This window comes from Hyla sarda, chromosome 13 (assembly GCF_029499605.1).
Source record: "Hyla sarda isolate aHylSar1 chromosome 13, aHylSar1.hap1, whole genome shotgun sequence".
NCBI classification, from domain to species: domain Eukaryota; kingdom Metazoa; phylum Chordata; class Amphibia; order Anura; family Hylidae; genus Hyla; species Hyla sarda.
Window position 1 is genome coordinate 36,937,063 of NC_079201.1, and position 27,320 is coordinate 36,964,382.

Sequence of the window (27,320 nt, forward strand, 5' to 3'; positions counted from 1 at the left end):
GACGATATGCTTATTAACAACACATATATGTTCATGTATTAGGTGGAGACTATGACATCTCTGCAGGTCTAGATATTACATCTAGCCTGATTGTTATCAGTAATTAATATAAATATTAATTACCTGTCCTGTGGTTCCTTTCTTGCAGTTGACGGGGGTATAGGTCACTTTCACCTTCTCACCGGACATCAGTCACCTGTAAAAAGACACAGGTATGATAACATGTTCCTGATACATGCTACAGACGCTAATATATATAACACTCTAGGGTCAGAACTACTTATCTCAGGGATTATGAAACCGCATAAGAAAAAGGAACAAAAAAAATGGAACACATTGGGATTTAGATGATAGGGATTTTTATTTCTATAGTAGTGCAGTGTACTACTCCTCCCATCATCCCAGGATGATGTTGACGCAGACTATTGACAGGTTTTTGGAGGGTTTGTTTTTGTAATGTTTGGGTTATGTCTTAATTTTCATTTATTTATTCATACATTTTAAGGGTAATATATGTTTTCTTTGGGGGAGGGGGCAGAAAATTTTATAAATTATTATTGTGTATTTCTTTTTTCAAAAGCATTTCTGCCTTTCTACTGTTTTCTTTTTCTTTTTTTGTTGGTGGGGGAGGGGGGGGTCAATAAATCATGTTATTACACTTTTATTTTATGGGTTGTTTTTTTCACCCATATTCCCATTAGAGGGCAACCTTTCACCAAAGATCTGATTATTTCTATAAAACACTGCACTACTATTGTGGTGCAGTGTATTATTCCTCTTAGCAGTATTCTGACAGGCAGTGTATGGTTATGGCATTGTGAGGGATTTGTATGGGGTTATATAGTTTTTGGGGGAATTTTTATATATTTTTTCTATTTTCTTAATTTTATATTTCATATCAAATATGTTTTTTTAGGGATGTATTTGTAGAATTTTTTTTTCCTTTTTTAATTATTTTATTAACCTTCTTTTTCTTTTATTGTTTTTAATGGAAATATGTCACCAGTGTCACCTACACAAAAGTGGCGGTACTGACAGATAGTGCAGGTGACACTGGTGACAACGGTACTTAGCTTTTCCCGTTCAGTGGCGGGAATCTCCGGTGATCTTCTCTGTTAAGCTTCAGCTCTGGCCAGCTTTGTGCATGGGCGGAGCATAGGGACATCACCACTGCTGTTCTTTAGCAGCGGGACCAAGCAGGGAGCAGCAGCGGTGATGTCACGAAGCTCTGCCAATGCCCCTAGCCGCTGCTGCTCTCTGCTGGACTCGTAGCAGCAGTGACATTCCTAAGCTCCACTCGTGCCCCAAGCCGGGCCTAGAGCTGAAGCTTAACAGAGAAGATTACCGGAGATCCCCTCCACGGAACGGGACAAGGCAAGGACCTTTGTCATTAGTGTCACCTGCACTATCTGTTGGTACCGACAGGTTAGTGCAGGTGACACTGGTGACAAATTTCCTTTAACTATTCCCATCAAGCGACTTTGAGCAGCAATCTTTCTATAACTATGTAATAATACACTGCACTAGTGTCTTAGGCCTCTTGTCATTATTCTAAAAGACAATGTATGGTTACAGTATTGTCAGGGGTTTTATTTCGGGTTTTTGGTTTAAAATTATTTTTTCTTTTTTTAATGTTTTTTTTTAGGGTGTTCGGTTTGAATATTTTTTTTAACTTTTTTTTCTTTATTTTTTATTTTTTGGTCTTTTTTTTAACAAATTCGATGAGAGCCCTTTCCCCAGTGATCTTGTGATCACCCATATAATACATTGCAATAGTGTTATAGTGCAGCGTATTATCGCTGTCAGCATTATGTTGACAGCCGATTTTTAATTATAGCTTATGTGAGGGGAGAAATGGGTTATTTTTTTTTATTCTTTTTTATATAAACATTTATTTTTTTGTAGGGGTTGGGGTGGGGTGAATTATTTTATAAATTGTTTATTTTTAACTTCATTTACATAGGATCCGGGCAGAATACATTGCCATCTATGATGACGGTAATGTACGCTTGGAACCTCCGGCAATAGTTATTCCGGATGAAAATTCCTAGCTAGCCTTTACATTTTTTTTTACAAAGGGACTTTTAACAGCGATCTTAAGATCGCTCATATAATACACTGCACTAGTATTAAAGTGCAGTGTATTATGCGCTTCATGATTATTTCAACAGGCTATGTATTATTATGGCTATAGTCTTTTAATATATAGTTTTTTAATTCTCATTATTTTTATAATTATATATTTGTAGCAAAAACAAATTATAGATTTTTCTTTACATTACAGTTATGTTCTAAATCTGCAGTCAGTTTGTCTAAAGGAAACTTGTAAACCTTGGGGTAAGTTGGGTCTATTCTATTAAATATTGATAAAGGAATTCCTACAAATAAAAAACAGATATTAAGGATCATAAATGTTCCTATTCTCTGTACCTGAGACATGGTTGTGTTATATAAGAAGCTGTCCATAGACGATATGCTTATTAACAACACATATATGTTCATGTATAAGGTGGAGACTATGACATCTCTGCAGGTCTAGATATTACATCTAGCCTGATTGTTATCAGTAATTAATATAAATATTAATTACCTGTCCTGTGGTTCCTTTCTTGCAGTTGACGGGGGTATAGGTCACTTTCACCTTCTCACCGGACATCAGTCACCTGTAAAAAGACACAGGTATGATAACATGTTCCTGATAAATGCTACAGACGCTAATATATATAACACTCTAGGGCCAGAACTACTTATCTCAGGGATTATGAAACCGCATAAGATAAAGGAACAAAAAAAAAAAAAATGGAACACATTGGGATTTAGATGGTAGGGATTTTTATTTCTATAGTAGTGCAGTGTACTACTCTTCCCATCATCCCAGGATGATGTTGACGCAGACTATTGACAGGTTTTTGGAGGGTTTGTTTTTGTAATGTTTGGGTTATGTCTTAATTTTCATTTATTTATTCATACATTTTAAGGGTAATATATGTTTTCTTTGGGGGAGGGGGCAGAAAATTTTATAAATTATTATTGTGTATTTCTTTTTTCAAAAGCATTTCTGCCTTTCTACTGTTTTCTTTTTCTTTTTTTTGTTGGTGGGGGAGGGGGGGTCAATAAATCATGTTATTACACTTTTATTTTATGGGTTGTTTTTTTCACCCATATTCCCATTAGAGGGCAACCTTTCACCAAAGATCTGATTATTTCTATAAAACACTGCACTACTATTGTGGTGCAGTGTATTATTCCTCTTAGCATTATTCTGACAGGCAGTGCATGGTTATGGCATTGTGAGGGATTTGTATGGGGTTATATAGTTTTTGGGGGAATTTTTATATATTTTTTCTATTTTCTTAATTTTATATTTCATACCAAATATGTTTTTTAGGGATATTTTTGTAGAAGTTTTTTTTCTTTTTTAATTATTTTATTAACCTTCTTTTTCTTTTATTGTTTTTAATGGAAATATGTCACCAGTGTCACCTACACAAAAGTGGCGGTACTGACAGACAGTGCAGGTGACACTGGTGACAACGGTACTTACCTTTTCCAGTTCAGTGGCGGGAATCTCCGGTGATCTTCTCTGTTAAGCTTCAGCTCTGGCCAGCTTGGTGCATGGGCGGAGCATAGGGACATCACCACTGCTGTTCTTTAGCAGCGGAACCAAGCAGGGAGCAGCAGCGGTGATGTCACTAAGCTCTGCCAATGCCCCTAGCCGCTGCTGCTCTCTGCTGGACTCGTAGCAGCAGTGACATTCCTAAGCTCCACTCGTGCCCCAAGCCGGGCCTAGAGCTGAAGCTTAACAGAGAAGATTACCGGAGATCCCCTCCACGGAACGGGACAAGGCAAGGACCTTTGTCATTATTGTCACCTGCACTATCTGTTGGTACCGACAGGTTAGTGCAGGTGACACTGGTGAAAAATTTCCTTTAACTATTCCCATCAAGGGACTTTGAGCAGCAATCTTTCGATAGCTATGTAAGAATACACTGCACTAGTGTCTTAGGCCTCTTGTCATTAATCTAAAAGACAATGTATGGTTACAGTATTGTCAGGGGTTTTATTTCGGGTTTTTGGTTTAAAATTATTTTTTCTTTTTTTAATATGTTTTTTTTTAGGGTGTTCTGTTTGAATATTTTTTTTAACTTTTTTTTCTTTATTTTTATTTTTTGGTCTTTTTTTTTAACAAATTCGATGAGAGGCCTTTCCCCAGTGATCTTGTGATCACCCATATAATACATTGCAATAGTGTTATAGTGCAGTGTATTATCGCTGTCAGCATTATGTTGACAGCCGATTTTTAATTATAGCTTATGTGAGGGGAGAAATGGGTTATTTTTTTTTTATTCTTTTTTATATAAACATTTATTTTTTTGTAGGGGTTGGGGTGGGGTGAATTATTTTATAAATTGTTTATTTTTAACTTCATTTACATAGGATCTGGGCAGAATACATTGCCATCTATGATGACGGTAATGTACGCTTGGAACCTCCGGCAATAGTTATTCCGGATGAAAATTCCTAGCTAGCCTTTACGTTTTTTTTACAAAGGGGACTTTTAACAGCGATCTTAAGATCGCTCATATAATACACTGCACTAGTATTAAAGTGCAGTGTATTATGCGATTCATGATTATTTCAACAGGCTATGTATTATTATGGCTATAGTCTTTTAATATATAGTTTTTTAATTCTCATTATTTTTATAATTATATATTTGTAGCAAAAACAAATTATTGATTTTTCTTTACATTACAGTTATGTTCTAAATCTGCAGTCAGTTTGTCTAAAGGAAACTTGTAAACTTTGGGGTAAGTTGGGTCTATTCTATTAAATATTGAAAAAGGAATTCCTACAAATAAAAAACAGATATTAAGGATCATAAATGTTCCTATTCTCTGTACCTGAGACATGGTTGTGTTATATAAGAAGCTGTCCATAGACGATATGCTTATTAACAACACATATATGTTCATGTATAAGGTGGAGACTATGACATCTCTGCAGGTCTAGATATTACATCTAGCCTGATTGTTATCAGTAATTAATATAAATATTAATTACCTGTCCTGTGGTTCCTTTCTTGCAGTTGACGGGGGTATAGGTCACTTTCACCTTCTCACCGGACATCAGTCACCTGTAAAAAGACACAGGTATGATAACATGTTCCTGATACATGCTACAGACGCTAATATATATAACACTCTAGGGCCAGAACTACTTATCTCAGGGATTATGAAACCGCATAAGAAAAAGGAACAAAAAAAAAAATGGAACACATTGGGATTTAGATGGTAGGGATTTTTACTTCTATAGTAGTGCAGTGTACTACTCTTCCCATCATCCCAGGATGATGTTGACGCAGACTATTGACAGGTTTTTGGAGGGTTTGTTTTTGTAATGTTTGGGTTATGTCTTAATTTTCATTTATTTATTCATACATTTTAAGGGTAATATATGTTTTCTTTAGGGGAGGGGGCAGAAAATTTTATAAATTATTATTGTGTATTTCTTTTTTCAAAAGCATTTCTGCCTTTCTACTGTTTTCTTTTTCTTTTTTTTGTTGGTGGGGGAGGGGGGGGGTCAATAAATCATGTTATTACACTTTTATTTTATGGGTTGTTTTTTTCACCCATATTCCCATTAGAGGGCAACCTTTCACCAAAGATCTGATTATTTCTATAAAACACTGCACTACTATTGTGGTGCAGTGTATTATTCCTCTTAGCATTATTCTGACAGGCAGTGCATGGTTATGGCATTGTGAGGGATTTGTATGGGGTTATATAGTTTTTGGGGGAATTTTTATATATTTTTTCTATTTTCTTAATTTTATATTTCATACCAAATATGTTTTTTTAGGGATATTTTTGTAGAAGTTTTTTTTCTTTTTTAATTATTTTATTAACCTTCTTTTTCTTTTATTGTTTTTAATGGAAATATGTCACCAGTGTCACCTACACAAAAGTGGCGGTACTGACAGACAGTGCAGGTGACACTGGTGACAACGGTACTTACCTTTTCCCGTTCAGTGGCGGGAATCTCCGGTGATCTTCTCTGTTAAGCTTCAGCTCTGGCCAGCTTGGTGCATGGGCGGAGCATAGGGACATCACCACTGCTGTTCTTTAGCAGCGGAACCAAGCAGGGAGCAGCAGCGGTGATGTCACTAAGCTCTGCCAATGCCCCTAGCCGCTGCTGCTCTCTGCTGGACTCGTAGCAGCAGTGACATTCCTAAGCTCCACTCGTGCCCCAAGCCGGGCCTAGAGCTGAAGCTTAACAGAGAAGATTACCGGAGATCCCCTCCACGGAACGGGACAAGGCAAGGACCTTTGTCATTATTGTCACCTGCACTATCTGTTGGTACCGACAGGTTAGTGCAGGTGACACTGGTGACAAATTTCCTTTAACTATTCCCATCAAGGGACTTTGAGCAGCAATCTTTCGATAGCTATGTAAGAATACACTGCACTAGTGTCTTAGGCCTCTTGTCATTAATCTAAAAGACAATGTATGGTTACAGTATTGTCAGGGGTTTTATTTCGGGTTTTTGGTTTAAAATTATTTTTTCTTTTTTTAATATGTTTTTTTTTAGGGTGTTCTGTTTGAATATTTTTTTTAACTTTTTTTTCTTTATTTTTATTTTTTGGTCTTTTTTTTTTAACAAATTCGATGAGAGGCCTTTCCCCAGTGATCTTGTGATCACCCATATAATACATTGCAATAGTGTTATAGTGCAGTGTATTATCGCTGTCAGCATTATGTTGACAGCCGATTTTTAATTATAGCTTATGTGAGGGGAGAAATGGGTTATTTTTTTTTTATTCTTTTTTATATAAACATTTATTTTTTTGTAGGGGTTGGGGTGGGGTGAATTATTTTATAAATTGTTTATTTTTAACTTCATTTACATAGGATCCGGGCAGAATACATTGCCATCTATGATGACGGTAATGTACGCTTGGAACCTCCGGCAATAGTTATTCCGGATGAAAATTCCTAGCTAGCCTTTACGTTTTTTTTACAAAGGGGACTTTTAACAGCGATCTTAAGATCGCTCATATAATACACTGCACTAGTATTAAAGTGCAGTGTATTATGCGCTTCATGATTATTTCAACAGGCTATGTATTATTATGGCTATAGTCTTTTAATATATAGTTTTTTAATTCTCATTATTTTTATAATTATATATTTGTAGCAAAAACAAATTATAGATTTTTCTTTACATTACAGTTATGTTCTAAATCTGCAGTCAGTTTGTCTAAAGGAAACTTGTAAACCTTGGGGTAAGTTGGGTCTATTCTATTAAATATTGAAAAAGGAATTCCTACAAATAAAAAACAGATATTAAGGATCATAAATGTTCCTATTCTCTGTACCTGAGACATGGTTGTGTTATATAAGAAGCTGTCCATAGACGATATGCTTATTAACAACACATATATGTTCATGTATAAGGTGGAGACTATGACATCTCTGCAGGTCTAGATATTACATCTAGCCTGATTGTTATCAGTAATTAATATAAATATTAATTACCTGTCCTGTGGTTCCTTTCTTGCAGTTGACGGGGGTATAGGTCACTTTCACCTTCTCACCGGACATCAGTCACCTGTAAAAAGACACAGGTATGATAACATGTTCCTGATACATGCTACAGACGCTAATATATATAACACTCTAGGGCCAGAACTACTTATCTCAGGGATTATGAAACCGCATAAGAAAAAGGAACAAAAAAAAAAATGGAACACATTGGGATTTAGATGGTAGGGATTTTTATTTCTATAGTAGTGCAGTGTACTACTCTTCCCATCATCCCAGGATGATGTTGACGCAGACTATTGACAGGTTTTTGGAGGGTTTGTTTTTGTAATGTTTGGGTTATGTCTTAATTTTCATTTATTTATTCATACATTTTAAGGGTAATATATGTTTTCTTTGGGGGAGGGGGCAGAAAATTTTATAAATTATTATTGTGTATTTCTTTTTTCAAAAGCATTTCTGCCTTTCTACTGTTTTCTTTTTCTTTTTTTGTTGGTGGGGGAGGGGGGGGGGGGGTCAATAAATCATGTTATTACACTTTTATTTTATGGGTTGTTTTTTTCACCCATATTCCCATTAGAGGGCAACCTTTCACCAAAGATCTGATTATTTCTATAAAACACTGCACTACTATTGTGGTGCAGTGTATTATTCCTCTTAGCATTATTCTGACAGGCAGTACATGGTTATGGCATTGTGAGGGATTTGTATGGGGTTATATAGTTTTTGGGGGAATTTTTATATATTTTTTCTATTTTCTTAATTTTATATTTCATACCAAATATGTTTTTTTAGGGATCTTTTTGTAGAAGTTTTTTTTCTTTTTTAATTATTTTATTAACCTTCTTTTTCTTTTATTGTTTTTAATGGAAATATGTCACCAGTGTCACCTACACAAAAGTGGCGGTACTGACAGATAGTGCAGGTGACACTGGTGACAACGGTACTTACCTTTTCCCGTTCAGTGGCGGGAATCTCCGGTGATCTTCTCTGTTAAGCTTCAGCTCTGGCCAGCTTTGTGCATGGGCGGAGCATAGGGACATCACCACTGCTGTTCTTTAGCAGCGGGACCAAGCAGGGAGCAGCAGCGGTGATGTCACTAAGCTCTGCCAATGCCCCTAGCCGCTGCTGCTCTCTGCTGGACTCGTAGCAGCAGTGACATTCCTAAGCTCCACTCGTGCCCCAAGCCGGGCCTAGAGCTGAAGCTTAACAGAGAAGATTACCGGAGATCCCCTCCACGGAACGGGACAAGGCAAGGACCTTTGTCACTAGTGTCACCTGCACTATCTGTTGGTACCGACAGGTTAGTGCAGGTGACACTGGTGACAAATTTCCTTTAACTATTCCCATCAAGGGACTTTGAGCAGCAATCTTTCGATAGCTATGTACTAATACACTGCACTAGTGTCTTAGGCCTCTTGTCATTATTCTAAAAGACAATGTATGGTTACAGTATTGTCAGGGGTTTTATTTCGGGTTTTTGGTTTAAAATTATTTTTTCTTTTTTTAATATGTTTTTTTTTAGGGTGTTCTGTTTGAATATTTTTTTTAACTTTTTTTTCTTTATTTTTTATTTTTTGGTCTTTTTTTTAACAAATTCGATGAGAGGCCTTTCCCCAGTGATCTTGTGATCACCCATATAATACATTGCAATAGTGTTATAGTGCAGTGTATTATCGCTGTCAGCATTATGTTGACAGCCGATTTTTAATTATAGCTTATGTGAGGGGAGAAATGGGTTATTTTTTTTTTATTCTTTTTTATATAAACATTTATTTTTTTGTAGGGGTTGGGGTGGGGTGAATTATTTTATAAATTGTTTATTTTTAACTTCATTTACATAGGATCCGGGCAGAATACATTGCCATCTATGATGACGGTAATGTACGCTTGGAACCTCCGGCAATAGTTATTCCGGATGAAAATTCCTAGCTAGCCTTTACGTTTTTTTTTACAAAGGGGACTTTTAACAGCGATCTTAAGATCGCTCATATAATACACTGCACTAGTATTAAAGTGCAGTGTATTATGCGCTTCATGATTATTTCAACAGGCTATGTATTATTATGGCTATAGTCTTTTAATATATAGTTTTTTAATTCTCATTATTTTTATAATTATATATTTGTAGCAAAAACAAATTATTGATTTTTCTTTACATTACAGTTATGTTCTAAATCTGCAGTCAGTTTGTCTAAAGGAAACTTGTAAACCTTGGGGTAAGTTGGGTCTATTCTATTAAATATTGAAAAAGGAATTCCTAAAAATAAAAAACAGATATTAAGGATCATAAATGTTCCTATTCTCTGTACCTGAGACATGGTTGTGTTATATAAGAAGCTGTCCATAGACGATATGCTTATTAACAACACATATATGTTCATGTATAAGGTGGAGACTATGACATCTCTGCAGGTCTAGATATTACATCTAGCCTGATTGTTATCAGTAATTAATATAAATATTAATTACCTGTCCTGTGGTTCCTTTCTTGCAGTTGAGGGGGGTATAGGTCACTTTCACCTTCTCACCGGACATCAGTCACCTGTAAAAAGACACAGGTATGATAACATGTTCCTGATACATGCTACAGACGCTAATATATATAACACTCTAGGGCCAGAACTACTTATCTCAGGGATTATGAAACCGCATAAGAAAAAGGAACAAAAAAAAAAAATGGAACACATTGGGATTTAGATGGTAGGGATTTTTATTTCTATAGTAGTGCAGTGTACTACTCTTCCCATCATCCCAGGATGATGTTGACGCAGACTATTGACAGGTTTTTGGAGGGTTTGTTTTTGTAATGTTTGGGTTATGTCTTAATTTTCATTTATTTATTCATACATTTTAAGGGTAATATATGTTTTCTTTGGGGGAGGGAGCAGAAAATTTTATAAATTATTATTGTGTATTTCTTTTTTCAAAAGCATTTCTGCCTTTCTACTGTTTTCTTTTTCTTTTTTTGTTGGTGGGGGAGGGGGGGGTCAATAAATCATGTTATTACACTTTTATTTTATGGGTTGTTTTTTTCACCCATATTCCCATTAGAGGGCAACCTTTCACCAAAGATCTGATTATTTCTATAAAACACTGCACTACTATTGTGGTGCAGTGTATTATTCCTCTTAGCATTATTCTGACAGGCAGTGCATGGTTATGGCATTGTGAGGGATTTGTATGGGGTTATATAGTTTTTGGGGGAATTTTTATATATTTTTTCTATTTTCTTAATTTTATATTTCATACCAAATATGTTTTTTTAGGGATATTTTTGTAGAAGTTTTTTTTCTTTTTTAATTATTTTATTAACCTTCTTTTTCTTTTATTGTTTTTAATGGAAATATGTCACCAGTGTCACCTACACAAAAGTGGCGGTACTGACAGATAGTGCAGGTGACACTGGTGACAACGGTACTTACCTTTTCCCGTTCAGTGGCGGGAATCTCCGGTGATCTTCTCTGTTAAGCTTCAGCTCTGGCCAGCTTTGTGCATGGGCGGAGCATAGGGACATCACCACTGCTGTTCTTTAGCAGCGGGACCAAGCAGGGAGCAGCAGCGGTGATGTCACTAAGCTCTGCCAATGCCCCTAGCCGCTGCTGCTCTCTGCTGGACTCGTAGCAGCAGTGACATTCCTAAGCTCCACTCGTGCCCAAAGCCGGGCCTAGAGCTGAAGCTTAACAGAGAAGATTACCGGAGATCCCCTCCACGGAACGGGACTAGGCAAGGACCTTTGTCATTAGTGTCACCTGCACTATCTGTTGGTACCGACAGGTTAGTGCAGGTGACACTGGTGACAAATTTCCTTTAACTATTCCCATCAAGGGACTTTGAGCAGCAATCTTTCTATAACTATGTAATAATACACTGCACTAGTGTCTTAGGCCTCTTGTCATTATTCTAAAAGACAATGTATGGTTACAGTATTGTCAGGGGTTTTATTTCGGGTTTTTGGTTTAAAATTATTTTTTCTTTTTTTAATATGTTTTTTTTTAGGGTGTTCTGTTTGAATATTCTTTTAAACTATTTTTTTCTTTATTTTTTATTTTTTGGTCTTTTTTTTAACAAATTCGATAAGAGCCCTTTCCCCAGTGATCTTGTGATCACCCATATAATACATTGCAATAGTGTTATAGTGCAGTGTATTATCGCTGTCAGCATTATGTTGACAGCCGATTTTTAATTATAGCTTATGTGAGGGGAGAAATGGGTTATTTTTTTTTTATTCTTTTTTATATAAACATTTATTTTTTTGTAGGGGTTGGGGTGGGGTGAATTATTTTATAAATTGTTTATTTTTAACTTCATTTACATAGGATCCGGGCAGAATACATTGCCATCTATCATGACGGTAATGTACGCTTGGAACCTCCTGCAATAGTTATTCCGGATGAAAATTCCTAGCTAGCCTTTACGTTTTTTTTTTACAAAGGGGACTTTTAACAGCGATCTTAAGATCGCTCATATAATACACTGCACTAGTATTAAAGTGCAGTGTATTATGCGCTTCATGATTATTTCAACAGGCTATGTATTATTATGGCTATAGTCTTTTAATATATAGTTTTTTAATTCTCATTATTTTTATAATTATATATTTGTAGCAAAAACAAATTATTGATTTTTCTTTACATTACAGTTATGTTCTAAATCTGCAGTCAGTTTGTCTAAAGGAAACTTGTAAACCTTGGGGTAAGTTGGGTCTATTCTATTAAATATTGATAAAGGAATTCCTACTAATAAAAAACAGATATTAAGGATCATAAATGTTCCTATTCTCTGTACCTGAGACATGGTTGTGTTATATAAGAAGCTGTCCATAGACGATATGCTTATTAACAACACATATATGTTCATGTATAAGGTGGAGACTATGACATCTCTGCAGGTCTAGATATTACATCTAGCCTGATTGTTATCAGTAATTAATATAAATATTAATTACCTGTCCTGTGGTTCCTTTCTTGCAGTTGAGGGGGGTATAGGTCACTTTCACCTTCTCACCGGACATCAGTCACCTGTAAAAAGACACAGGTATGATAACATGTTCCTGATACATGCTACAGACGCTAATATATATAACACTCTAGGGCCAGAACTACTTATCTCAGGGATTATGAAACCGCATAAGAAAAAGGAACAAAAAAAAAAAATGGAACACATTGGGATTTAGATGATAGGGATTTTTATTTCTATAGTAGTGCAGTGTACTACTCCTCCCATCATCCCAGGATGATGTTGACGCAGACTATTGACAGGTTTTTGGAGGGTTTGTTTTTGTAATGTTTGGGTCATGTCTTAATTTTCATTTATTTATTCATACATTTTAAGGGTAATATATGTTTTCTTTGGGGGGAGGGGGCAGAACATTTTATAAATTATTAATGTGTATTTTTTTTTCAAAAGCATTTCTGCCTTTCTATTGTTTTCTTTTTCTTTTTTGTTGGTGGGGGAGGGGGGGGGGTGTCAATAAACCATGTTATTACACTTTTATTTTATGTTTTTTCTTTTCACCCACATTCCCATTAGAGGGCAACCTTTCACCAAAGATCTGATTATTTCTATAAAACACTGCACTACTATTGTGGTGCAGTGTATTATTCCTCTCAGCATTATTCTGACAGGCAGTGCAAGGTTATGGCTATTGTGAGGGATTTGTATGGGGTTATAAAGTTTTTGGGGGAATTTTTATATATTTTTTTCTATTTTCTTAATTTTATATCTTATACCAAATATGTTTTTTAAGGGACATTTTTGTAGAAGTGTTTTTCTTTTTTAATTATTTTATTAACCTTCTTTTTCTTTTATCATTTTTAATGGAAATATGTCACCAGTGTCACCTAAACAAAAGTGGCGGTACTGACAGATAGTGCAGGTGACACTGGTGACAACGGTACTTACCTTTTCCCGTTCAGTGGCGGGAATCTCCGGTGATCTTCTCTGTAAAGCTTCAGCTCTGGCCAGCTTGGTGCATGGGCGGAGCATAGGGACATCACCACTAGTGTTGCTCATGAATATTCGCAATTCGAATATTATTCGCGATTATCGCATATTCGCGAATTCGCGAATTTCGCGAATACAGCGCTATATATTCGTAATTACGAATATTATTTTTTTTATTTTTTTTTCACAGTACACATCACAGTGATCACCCCTCTCTGCTTCCAGCTTGTGTGGTGTAAAGAAGGCTGTAATACTACTGTGTGAGACTGGCGTGCGGAAATTCGCATATGCGAATATTCGTGTATGCTAATTTTCGCATATGCGAAAATTCCCGTACGCTAATCTTGTGTATGCTAATATTCACATATGTTAATTTTCGCGTATGCAAATTTTCGCATATGCGAAAATAAAACGAGAATATAATGAGTATGCGAATATTCGCGAATATATGAAAAATATTCGTCCATATATTCGCGAATATTCGCGAATTCGAATATGGCCTATGCCGCTCAACACTAATCACCACTGCTGTTCTTTAGCAGCGGGACCAAGCAGGGAGCAGCAGTAGTGATGTCACTAAGCTCTGCCAATGCCCCAAGCAGCTGCTGCTCTCTGCTGGACTCGTAGCAGCAGTGACATTCCTAAGCTCCACTCGTGCCCCAAGCCGGGCCTAGAGCTGAAGCTTAACAGAGAAGATTACCAGAGATCCCCTCCACGGAACGGGACGAGGTAAGGACCGTTGTCATTAGTGTCACCTGCACTATCTGTTGGTACCGACAGGTTAGTGCAGGTGACACTGGTGACAAATTTCCTTTAACTATTCCCATCAAGGGACTTTGAGCAGCAATCTTTCGATAGCTATATAATAATACACTGCACTAGTGTCTTATGCCTCTTGTCATTATTCCAAAAGACAATGTATGGTTACAGTATTGTCAGGGGTTTTACTTCGGGTTTTTGGTTTTTAAATATTTTTTCTTTTTTTTATATTTTTTTTAGGGTGTTCTGTTTGAATATTTTTTTAACTAGTTTTTTTATTTTTTGGTCTTTTTTTAACAAATACCATGAGAGGGCTTTCCCCAGTGATCTTTTGATCACTCATATAATACATTGCAATAGTATTATAGTGCAGTGTATTATGGCTGTCAGCATTATGTTGACAGTTGATTTTTAATTATAGCTTATGTGAGGGGAGAAATGGATTATTTTTTTTAATTCTTTTTTATATAAACATTTATTTTTTGTATGGGTTGGGGTGGGGGTGAATTATTTTATAAATTGTATATTTTTAACTTTATTTAGATAGGATCCGGGCAGAATACATTGCCATCTATGATGCCGGTAATGTACGCTTGGAACCTCCGACAATAGTTATTTCTCAGTTTGTAGCTAGCCTTTAAGTTTTTTACAAAGGGGACTTTTAACAGCAATCTTAAGATCACTCATATAATACACTGCACTAGTATTAAAGTGCAGTGTATTATGCCCTTCAGCATTATTTCATCAGGCTATGTATCATTACGGCTATAGTCTTTTATATAGTTTTTTTGTTGTTATTATTAATTGTATATTTGTAGCAAAAAAAAAAAACAAATTATTGTTTTTTCTTTATAGTACAGTTATGTCCTAAATCTGCGGTCAGTCTGTCTAAAATAAACTTGTAAACTCTTCAGTAAGTCTAGTCTATTCTATTAAATATTGAAAAAGGAATTCCTACAAATAACAGAACAGAGATTAGGGATCACAAATATTCTTAATCTCTGTACCTAAGACATGATTGTGTTATATAAGAAGCTGTCCATAGACTATATACTTATTTTCAACACATATATCTTCATGTATAAGGTAGAGTCTAAGATGTCTTTGTAGGTCTAGATATTACAATAGGGAGTATTCTGAGAAAAAACGAACAACTAAAAGAGAGGAGAAAAAAATCTAAAAAAAACCTGGTTAGGAGACACCGTACCTGAAGGCAATAAAAAATGTAAAAATTGCAATTTTTGCAAATACAACATGGAAGCTAAATACATACGACTAGGAGCAGTGTCACATACAGTCCAAAATCTTATAACTTGCAAGACAGATCAGGTGGTTTATGCCCTGTTCTGTCCATGCGGTTTTTATTACCTGGGGCAGACAAGCCGACAGCTCAGGGTGAGAATAAGAGAACACCTGTACGCTATACGTACAGGAAAACCAGGAGCTGCCAGACTAATGTCCCACGTAAGGGAAACGGATAATAATAATCCTGATATCTTAAAATTTGCAGGACTGGAAAGAATAACTGTCCAAAAAGGAGAAAGGCTAGACAGGAAATTATTAAAAATAGAAACTGAATGGATAATCAAGACTAATGCGACAGGTGTACTGGGCCTCAATGATAGAACAGAACAATCAGCTTGTTTTTAATCACAAACACCCCCCCCTCCCCTTTCTCTCTCCCGGAGGTGTACGTCATAGTCATGTGTCAAGGAGAGAAAATAAGGTGATTGGATAACAGGAAGGCTTACCTGGTATATAAAGATGTACTGTTAGTCTAGAAGTTAGGGCCGGAGGAAGTGCATTCACAGCACGAAACGGAGCTTTTGTCACCTTTGTAATCCCCCCCCCCCCCCACGTCTGCTCCCTACCCCTGAACACATGTGAAGCAAAATAAAGCAAGAATTTTGAGAAGAATGGTGAGTGCCGGCTTTATTTCCATTATCTTCTATGTTGGACTACTATGATTACCTATCTATAAGCCAGAGCACCACAGCACACTCACCAGCGTTTCCCAGTATACTGTAGAGATGCCTCCAAGTCCTCAGTGCCGTATGCACACCTAAGAGTGATCTTTTTTACGAACTTTTCTGCCGCTTAAGCCTACAGAGCACGAGGATATGGCAGAAAACTCAGAAAACACGGAGATGGATCTTAACGATCAGTTCGAAAATCTGGATGTCGCTATTCACATAGGGAGGGAAGACGTGGGAGGTTACTTTCTAGACTGCAATGTCAAAGACGACATAGAAATGATCAGTACTAAGCAACTGGAACATCGCATCACAAGTCTGTCAGAAAGAGAAATAAACTACTTCTGGACAGTGAACTCGCTTCAGTCCTATATGCAATGCGAACGCGTCCCAAGGGGACTTAGAATGTACAAACCTCCGGCCATCTTCCATGAAGACGAAGTCTTTGTGAACGCGTGGCAAAAAGCTTTCCATGATCATGCGATGAAGCTTCTACAAATTGTCCTAACCCGTAACCGCGTATAGAGTACGGTTTAATACAAGAAGAACTTTCAAAAGCAAAAAGAGAGCTCGCAAAAAGAGTCTCCACGGAACAGCTTAACAGTTTTCAAGAAAATTAAAAACTAAACTTATTTCTTTACAAGATGAAGCAAAAATTAATAAGCATGATAAATTTCTAATGGATAAGAGAGACTATGATAATAACAATATCTATACATGGCAAAATAAAACAACAGAACCAAATAACACAGGACGGAAGTATAATCCACAAAGTAAAAGACAAAAATCTAAAATATCAACAGAAAAATCTCAAGCTTCAAAAAATCAAAATGGCGAAAAAAACGCAGCGTATGAACAAGAACGAAAAAGTGAGAATATCCCTTTAGAAACTCAAAGAGGCACACAAGAAGAGGCAGACAGAAACGAAAGAAGTTCAACACAGCTGACTCAAGATCAGAAAAAAAGAAAAATGAATCCTTGGTCAACCAAGAACTGTTAATGTAATTAACCTCACAGAGGAGTGTTTGGACAATAACACGCTGTCCCTACTTTCAAGAGGTCTGAACTTTGGCATAAATGACAGATTCAATGACACTAGATTTGAAATAGACCTAGCAACGTCTTTAACCCCTTAAGGACTCAGGGTTTTTCCGTTTTTGCACTTTCGTTTTTTCCTCCTTACCTTTTAAAAATCATAACCCTTTCAATTTTCCACCTAAAAATCCATATTATGGCGTCGCCAATTCTACTTTGCAGTGACATTAGTCATTTTACCCAAAAATGCACGGCGAAACGGAAAAAAAAATCATTGTGCGACAAAATCGAAAAAAAAACGCCATTTTGTAACTTTTGGGGGCTTTCCTTTCTACGCAGTGCATATTTCGGTAAAAATTACACCTTATCATTATTCTGTAGGTCCATACGGTTAAAATGATACCCTACTTATATAGGTTTGATTTTGTCGCACTTCTGGAAAAAATCATAACTACATGCAGGAAAATTTATACGTTTAAAAATGTCATCTTCTGACCCCTATAACTTTTTTATTTTTCCATGTATGGGGTGGTATGAGGACTCATTTTTTGCGCCGTGATCTGAAGTTTTTATCGGTATGATTTTTGTTTTGATCGGACTTTTTGATCACTTTTTATTCATTTTTTAATGATATAAAAAGTGACCAAAATACGCTTTTTTGGACTTTGGAATTTTTTTGCGCGTACGCCATTGACCGTACGGCTTAATTAATGATATATTTTTATAGTTCGGACATTTACGCACGCGGCGATACCACATATGTTTATTTTTTATTTTTTTTACACTGTTTTATTTTTTTTATGGGAAAAGGGGGGTGATTCAAACTTTTATTAGGGAAGGGGTTAAATGACCTTTATTAACACTTTTTTTTTACATTTTTTTTGCAGTGTTATAGGTCCCATAGGGACCTATAACACTGCACACACTGATCTCTAATGCTGATCACTGGCGTGCATTAACACGCCTGTGATCAGCATTATCGGCGCTTGACTGCTCCTGCCTGGATCTCAGGCACGGAGCAGTCATTCGTCGATCGGACACCGGGGAGGCAGGTAAGAGCCCTCCCGGTGTCCGATCAGCTGTTCGGGACGCCGCGATTTCACCGCGGCGGTCCCGAACAGCCCGACTGAGCAGCCGGGTCACTTTCACTTTCACTTTAGAAGCGGCGGTCAGCTTTGACCGCCGCTTCTAAAGGGTTAATACCGCACATCGCCGCGATCGGCGATGTGTGGTATTAGCCGCGGGTCCCGGCCGTTGATTAGCGCCGGGACCCACGCGATATGATGCGGGATCGCGGCGCGATCCCGCTTCATATCGCGGGAGCCGGCGCAGGACGTAAATATACGTCCTGCGTCGTTAAGGGGTTAAGGGACATCAACCTTCACAAGTTTTTTTGTAATAAAATATCACAAGAGCAAGTACCTATGGAAGGAGAGTCCCCTATTACCATTGGTCCTCTGTTTTTTTTTCCTCCAGGTTTCGACACAGCAGAAAGGGATTGCATAGAGATGTTAGCCTCTAATTTTGAGGAAATTCAGCAGGGCAACAGGGAGATTAAAAGGAAATTTTTCACAAAAGGAAATAAATCAAGGTTTTCTCCCCCTATCTATCAAGGTAGCAGTATAGACCTTTCTTCAAAGGCAGTTCTGAAAGAAGTGAAATCAATTCTCTACCCTGACCCTGTTGAAAACCTCATTAAGGAGGAATCACTAGCCTTAACAAAATTATGTAAAAGGGATGATCTAGTTATTATCCGTGCAGATAAGGGGGGCAGTGTGGTGGTGCAGGAGAAGTCGCAATACTTGGAAGAAGCCAAAAGGCAGCTCTCCGACACCACCACCTACTCCCCCCTGCCCGCAGATCTGACATATAAAATCATGTCGAATTTGCGGTCATTTTTGCATATAAGTGTTGAAAAAGGTCTACTCAGTCGGAAAACCGCAGAGAGACTGATCCCAGAAGTGCCAAAACCGGCATACTGGTATCACCTCCCTAAGGTTCACAAGTCGCTGAGCCGACCCCCAGGAATGCCCATAGTGGCGGGGATCGGCTCAGCGACTGAGTTCCTATCCCAGTACTTAGACTGGATATTGAACCCCTTATTGGAGTCGATTCCTTCCTATATAAAAGACACCAGTCATTTGCTACAAATTGTAGATGGTGTCTACTGTTAAAAGAGGACTACTCTATGCTCTATTGACGTGGTAAGCCTGTATACCCGTATTCCCCATGAGACGGGTATACAGGCTATACGAGGATACATTAAAGATACGGGTATATCACCAGAAATGATGGAATTCGTATGTGAAGGTTTGAGATTTGTCCTTACTAATAATACTTTCATGTCAGGTGACAGGTGGTATAGGCAGGAGACGGGGACCCCGATGGGAACCCCCATCTCCTGCACATACGCTAATCTATACATGGCAATATTTGAAAATTATTATATTTATAACAGTTCAAACCCATATGTCAAACATATAAAAACATATAATCGCTATGTAGACGACATATTGATAACATGGACAGGTACCAAAGAGCAGTTCATAGATTTTGTTATACATCTAAATACAATAAACACCTTTAATATGGAATTTACATATCAGTATGGAGAACAAGAATTAGAGTTTCTAGATGTTAAACTAATTATAGAAGAGGGACATATTATATCTGAAGGTTATTGCAAACAAGTTGCAAAAAATACTCAGAATCAAAGTTCACATAAAATAGCTGGAAAAAATGCCATACCATATGGACAATTTATAAGACTAAAACGTAATAATACAAAAGAAGATACATATCTAAAACAAGCAAACGATTTAGAAAAACGTCTTTTAGAACGAGCTTATCCAAAGAAAATAATAACACAAGCAAGGCAGAAAGCAGAAAAAAAGAACAGAATAGATTTGTTAAAAAATAAAAAAACTTATCCTAAAGAAAAAGAAAAAAGGTTCAGGTTTGTATTGGATAATGATCCTGTGAACAAAATAGCTGAAAGAGCTATAAGAAATAGTTGGTTCATTTTAAAATCAGATGAAGATCTAAGAGAAATTTCTCTGAGAAAACCAAGAATAACCTATAAAAAAAACTCAAACAATAGGGAGTATTCTGAGAAAAAACGAACAACGAAAAGAGAAGGAGAAAAAATCTAAAAAAAAACCTGGTTAGGAGACACCGTACCTAAAGGCAATAAAAAATGTAAAAATTGCAATTTTTGCAAATACAACATGGAAGCTAAATACATACGGCTAGGAGCAGTGTCACATACAGTCCAAGATCTTATAACTTGCAAGACGGATCAGGTGGTTTATGCCCTGTTCTGTCCATGCGGTTTTTATTACCTGGTGCAGACAAGTCGACAGCTCAGGGTGAGAATAAGAGAACACCTGTACGCTATACGTACAGGAAAACCAGGAGCTGCCAGACTAATGTCCCACGTAAGGGAAACGGAAAATAATAATCCTGATATCTTAAAATTTGCAGGACTGGAAAGAATAACTGTCCAAAAAGGAGAAAGGCTAGACAGGAAATTATTAACAATAGAAACTGAATGGATAATCAAGACTAATGCGACAGGTGTAATAGGCCTCAATGATAGAACAGAACAATCAGCTTGTTTTTAATCACAAACACTCTCCCCCCCCCCCCCCCTCCCCTTTCTCTCTCCCGGAGGTGTACATCATAGTCACGTGTCAAGGAGAGAAAATAAGGTGATTGGATAACAGGAAGGCTTACCTGGTATATAAAGGTGTACTGTTAGTCTAGAAGTTAGGGCCGGAGGAAGTGCATTCACAGCACAAAACGGAGCTTTTGTCGCCTTTGTAATCCCCACCACGTCTGCTCCCTACCCCTGAACACATGTGAAGCAAAATAAAGCAAGAATTTTGAGAAGAATGGTGAGTGCCGGCTTTATTTCCATTATCTTCTATGTTTGACTACTATGATTACCTATCTATAAGCCAGAGCACCACAGCACACTCACCAGCGTTTCCCAGTATACTGTAGAGATCCCTCCACGTCCTCAGTGCCGTATGCACACCTAATAGTGATCTTTGGTCTAGATATTACATCTAGCCTGATTGTCATCAGTAATTAAAGGGGTATTCCAGGAATTAAAAAAACAGGCCTTTTTTCTTTCAAAGACCTGTTTGTATCCAGTTTGGGTGTGGTTTCACACCTCCGTTCCACTGAAGTGAATGGAGCCAAGTTTTAATACCTCATTGAAAGTGGAGACAAGGAGGGCACTTTCTTTGAAAGAAAAAAGGCCTATTTTTTTATTCCTAAAATACCCCTTTAAGCCCTTAAAGGGGTACTCCACCCCTAGCATCTCGTCCCCTATCCAAAGGATAGGGGATAAGATGTCAGATCACCGGGGTCCCGCTGCTGGGGACCCCCGGGATCTCCACTACGGCACCCTGCTATCATTACTGCACAGAGCAAACTTGCTTTGTGCGTAATGACAGGCAATACAGGGGCCGGAGCATCGTTACATCATGTCTCCGCCCCCTCATCACATCACGGCCCGCCTCCTCAATACAAGTCTATGGATGGGGGGTTGGCGGCCATCACACATACGCCATTGAACGTGCGGTTTAATTAACTATATATTTTTATAGTTCGGACATTTACGCACGCGGCGATACCACATATGTTTATTTTTATTTACAGTTATTTTTTTATTGGGAAAAGGGGGATGATTCAAACTTTTATTAGGGAATGGGTTAAATGATCTTTGTTAACTTTTTTTCACTTATTTTTTTTGCATGCAGTACATTGATTCAATACACTGATCACTGCCATTGCATTTAATGGTAGGGATCATTGTTATCGGCGTTTGATTGCTCAAGCCTTGATTTCAGGCTTGGAGCAATCAATCGCCGATCAGAAGCGCAGGAGGCAGGTAAGGCACCCTCCTGTTGCATTCTAGCTGATCGGGACATTGTGATTTTTCCGCGATGGTACCGATCAGCCCGACTGAGCTGCCGGGAAGATTTTATTTTCACTTTAGACGCGGCGATCAACTTTGATTGCCACGCCTAAAGAATTTATGCTGGACATCAGCCCGATCGGCGATGGCCGGCATTAGCCACGGGTCCTGGTTTCTTATAGCAACCGGGACCCACCTGGTATGATGCGCGCTCACCTGCTGAGAGGCCGTCATAACTCAGGAGACGCTTATGGACGTTCATAAACGGGGTTAATATAAATATTAATTAACTCTCTAATGGTTCCTTTCTTGCAGCTAATCTTAGGGATTATTAAACAGTAAATAAATGTAAAAACAGTAAAAAAAACTGTAAAAACATGTTACACATTGGTTCTCTTTTTTTATAGAGAATTCTAAGGATAGGCAATTATTGAAATTTGAAAAAAATCGACTCTTCAAAATAATAAAAATACATACATTTCCCAAACATAAAAATATATTTATTTTTAATTTATGTATTTTTATTCTTTTGAGGGGTTGATTTTTTCAAATTTAAATGATTGTCTATCATTAGGATAGGCCATTAATTGCTGATCATCAGGATACTGACTCCAGGCACACCCTCTGAGCAGCTATTCAGCTCCTCTTCTTATACAGGAAATGGGCCTGAAGCCCTAGGCCTTTCTTTCTACAGTGGTGGTGCCAGGCAACTGCAGCTCAGCTCCCTTCTACGTCAATGAGAGCCATGATGCTGTTATTCAGCGCCACCACTATATAATGAAGAGAGCAAGGCTTTTGTCCCTATTTACTGTATAGTGCGGCACACTGAACAGCAATTGAGGGGCTATCCTGTGAATAGACCAGCAATCACAAAAGTCCTGAAAACCCCCTTTAATTTCAGTACAGTCTAATAGTAATTACAAGAATGTATGGTAGAGAACTGGCAGAACGTTTCCTCAATATATTCATACATATTCCTGTTCTGGTATAAAGAAATTTCCGTGTATGCATTTCTTTTTATGAATCAGAGTTAAAGGGGTATTCCGCCCCTAGACATCTTATCCCCTATCCAAAGGATAGGGGATAAAATGTCAGATCGCCGGGGTCCCGCTGCTGGGGACCCCGAGGATCGCTGCTGCAGCACCCCGCCATCATTACTGCGCAGAGCGAGATCGCTCTGCACGTAATGACGGGCAATACAGGGGCCGGAGCATCGTTACGTCATGGCTCCACCCCTTGTGACGTCACGGCCCGCCCCGTCAATACAAGTCTATGGGAAGGGGGCGTGGTGGTCGTCACGCCCCCTGCCATAGACTTGCATTAAGGGGACGGGCCGTGATGTCATGAGGGGCGGAGCCATGACGTCACGCTGCTCCGGGCCCTGTATCGCCCGTCATTACGCACAGAGCGAACTCGCTCTGTGCAGTAATGATGGCGGGGTGCCGCAGCGGCGATCCCCGGGGTCCCCAGCAGCGGGACAACGGCGATCTAACATCTTATCCCCTATCCTTTGGATAGGGGATAAGATGCCAGGGGAGGAATACCCCTTTAAAGGGAACCAAGCAGCATATTTTACCTTATATGATGCTTGGCAATGCATTATTTAAAGGGGTACTCTGCCCCTAGACATATTATCCCCTATCCAAAGGATAGGGGATAAGATGTCAGATTGCCGCGGTCCCGCTGCTGGTGACCCCCGGGATCGCAGCTGCGGCGCTGCGCTATCATTACTGCACATAGCGAGTTCGCTCTGTGCGTAATGACTGGCGATACAGGGGACGGAGCATCGTTACATCATGGCTCCGCCCCTCGTGACGTCACGGCCCGCCCCTTTCATCCCGGGGGTCGCCAGCAGCGGGACCGTGGTGATCTGACATCTTATCCCCTATCCTTTGGATATGGGATAAGATGTCTAGGGGCGGAGTACCCTTTTAAGCCAAAATCTTTATCCTCGCCATCCCTGGGAGACATTTTTTACCTTCAGGGACGGTGAGGATATGAAGTTACTAAGTCGCCCCACCGCCCCCCCAGCCGCTCCGTAAGTAGTCCCCTGCGAGGACTTAAACTTACCGAGTCCTGTAACTTCGACCATGATGCCGCCCCCTCAGCTTGATTGACGGCCTGCATCATCGCTAAGCAGACAAAGCAGAGTGGTGACATGAGACGTCAATCAAGCCGAGGGGTTGGGAGCACAGCCGCAGCGACGGGACCAGTAAGTATAGTCCAGGTGACTACTTATGGGGCGACCGAGGGGGACTTTATAACTTCATATCCTCCCCATCCCTGGGGGCAAAAACATCTTCCGGGATGGTGAGGATAAAGATTTTGCCCAATTTCTCCTGATTAAAAAAATGCACCATATGTGGACGTTAAGTGCTCTGCTGGCGCACTACAAAGCTTAGAAGAGAGGGAGCAAAATTTGGCTTTTTGAAAGAGAATTTTGCTGAAATGGTTTTTGGGGGGCATGTTGCATTTTGAAAGTCCCCAGGGTGCCAGAACAGCAAAAAAAGAAAACAACCCACATGGCATACTATTTTGCAAACTACACTGCTCAAGGAACGTAACAAGGGGTATAGTGAGTCTTAACACCTCACAGGTGTTTGACGACTTTGCGTTGAAGTTGGACGTGAAAACGGAAAATTTTATTTTTAACACTAAAATGATGGTGTTGCCCCATATTTTTCTTTTTCACAAGGGGTAATAGGAGAAAATGGACCCCAAAATTTGAAGCTCAATTTCTCCCAATTAAGAAAACGCCCCATATGTGAACATTAAGTGCTCTGCTGGTACACTACAATGCTCAGAAGAGAAGGAGCAAAATTTGGCTTTTTGAAAGGGAATTTGCTGAAATGGTTTTTGGGGGGCATGTTGCATTTAGAATGTCCTCAGGGTGCCAAAACTGCAAAAAAAAAAAAACACATGGTATACTATTTTAGAAACTACACCCCTCAAAGAATGTAACAAGGGGTATAGTGAGCCTTAATACCTCACAGGTGTTTGACGACTTTGCCTTGAAGTTGGATGTGAAAATGGAAAATTTGATTTTTACCACTAAAATGATGGTGTTACCCTAAATTTTTCTTATTCACAAGGGGTAATAGGAGGAAATGGACCCCAAAATTGGAAGCCCAATTTCTCCTGAGAAAATGCCCCATATGTGGACTTTAAGTGCTCTGCTGGCGCACTACAGGTCTCAGAACAGAAGGAGTACCATTGGGCTTTTGGAGAGAGAATTTAGCTGAAATTGAAGTCTGGGGCCATGTGCATTTACAAACCTCCCATGACGCAAGAACAGCAGAAACGCCCCACATGTGACGTAACAAGGGTTACAGTGAGTACTTACACCTCACAGGTTTTTTGAACAGTGGGCCAAAAAATGTAAGTTTTTATTTTTAACACTAAAATGATGGTGTTACTCCAAATTTTTCATTTTCACATGGTGTAATAGGAGAAAATGGACCCCAAAATTTGAACCCCAATTTCTCCTGATTAAGAAAAGGCCCCATATGTGGACGTTAAGTACTCTGAGGCCTCAGAACAGAAGGAGCGACATTGGACATTTGGAGAGAGAATTTTGCTGAAATTGAAGTCGGGGGCGATGTGTATTAACAAACCTCCCATTATGCCAGAACATCAGAAACCCCCCCACATGTGACACTGTTTTCGCAACTTCACCCCTCACAGAATTTTATAAGGGGTGCAGTGAGCATTTACACCCCACTGGCGTTTCACAGATCTTTGGAACAGTGGGCTGTGCAAATGAAAAATTACATTTTTTATTTTCACGGACCACTGTTCAAAAAATCTGTTAGACACCTGGGGGTTGTAAATGCTCACTGTATCCCCTTATTATATTCCTTGAGGGGAGTAGTTTCCAAAATGGGGTCACATGTGGGGGGGGTCCATTGTTCTGGCACCACAGGGGGGGGGGCTTTGTATACACACATGGCCTTCAATTCCAGACACATTCTCTCTCCAAAAGCCCAATGGCGCTCCTTCTCTTCTGAGCATTGTAGTTTGCCCACAGAGCACTTTACATCCACATATGGGGCATTTACATACTCAGAAGAAATGGGGTTACAAATTTTTCCTATTACCCCTTGTGAAAATGAAAAATTTGGGATAACACCAGCCTTTTCGTGAAAAAAAATGCACATTTTTCATTTTCACATCCAGCTTTAACGGAAATTCATCAAACACCTGTGGGGTGTTATGGCTTACTATACCCCTTGTTATGTTCAGTGGGTATTTTTGTACTTTTACTTCTACTTTTACTTTGTAAATTTTGGGGCTCTTTTTTACCTTTTACTTCTTGTGAAAATGAAAAGTATGGGGCAACACTAGCATTTTCAACAAGGCCTGTGAAAAATAAAAGAAGCAATCTGATTGGTTGCTATGGGCAACTGGTTAACTTTTCCTCTCACAGGTTTTGATAAATCTCCCCCATTATATTTAATAGATCTAGTCTTCATTTGCAAATCTAGAACTCAGATCGATTCTGATGAATATTAAGGATTTATTTTTAACTCTCCTGTGTCATCTTGTCCTCGTCCTCATCTCCTCCTGTTTGTATGCACTTCCTCTTTTAAATAACCATGAGCAAACTCTCATGTATTCCTTAGCGTAGTTGGGTCTGTGAGGGTTTTATTTCAGGGTTCTGACAATTTTAATGGTAACAATAGCACTACAAACTAAGGAAGGCAAGAACCACCCATGAATGTCATAGACACAGTGCACCCTAACACATGGTCAGTTCAACTGCAGTCTCCTGAAGGTAATGGCAGTTTGTCTCCACTGTGCTTATAAGCAAGGGGGATTGTGGGAAAGCGTGTGCTCTGTTGCCTGGCAACAGGAGGGTTACAGCTCAGAGACAGCTCCATGAGGGAGAACTGTACAGGGATATAAGTTATTTTTGTACCCCTTTACATAGATGTATGGGACACACATCTGATTTTACCAAATTTCCTCTGTGGGACAATCCTGTTAAAGAAAATTCAATGTATGCATTTCTTTTTATGATTCAGTATTAATAGTCATACATGAAATCCAGCATTATAAAAGTAAAATATACATTATTTCAGCCTAAATTCTTGTTTTAGGTTATAACAGGAGGTCATGTCAAAGGTCAGAGATCT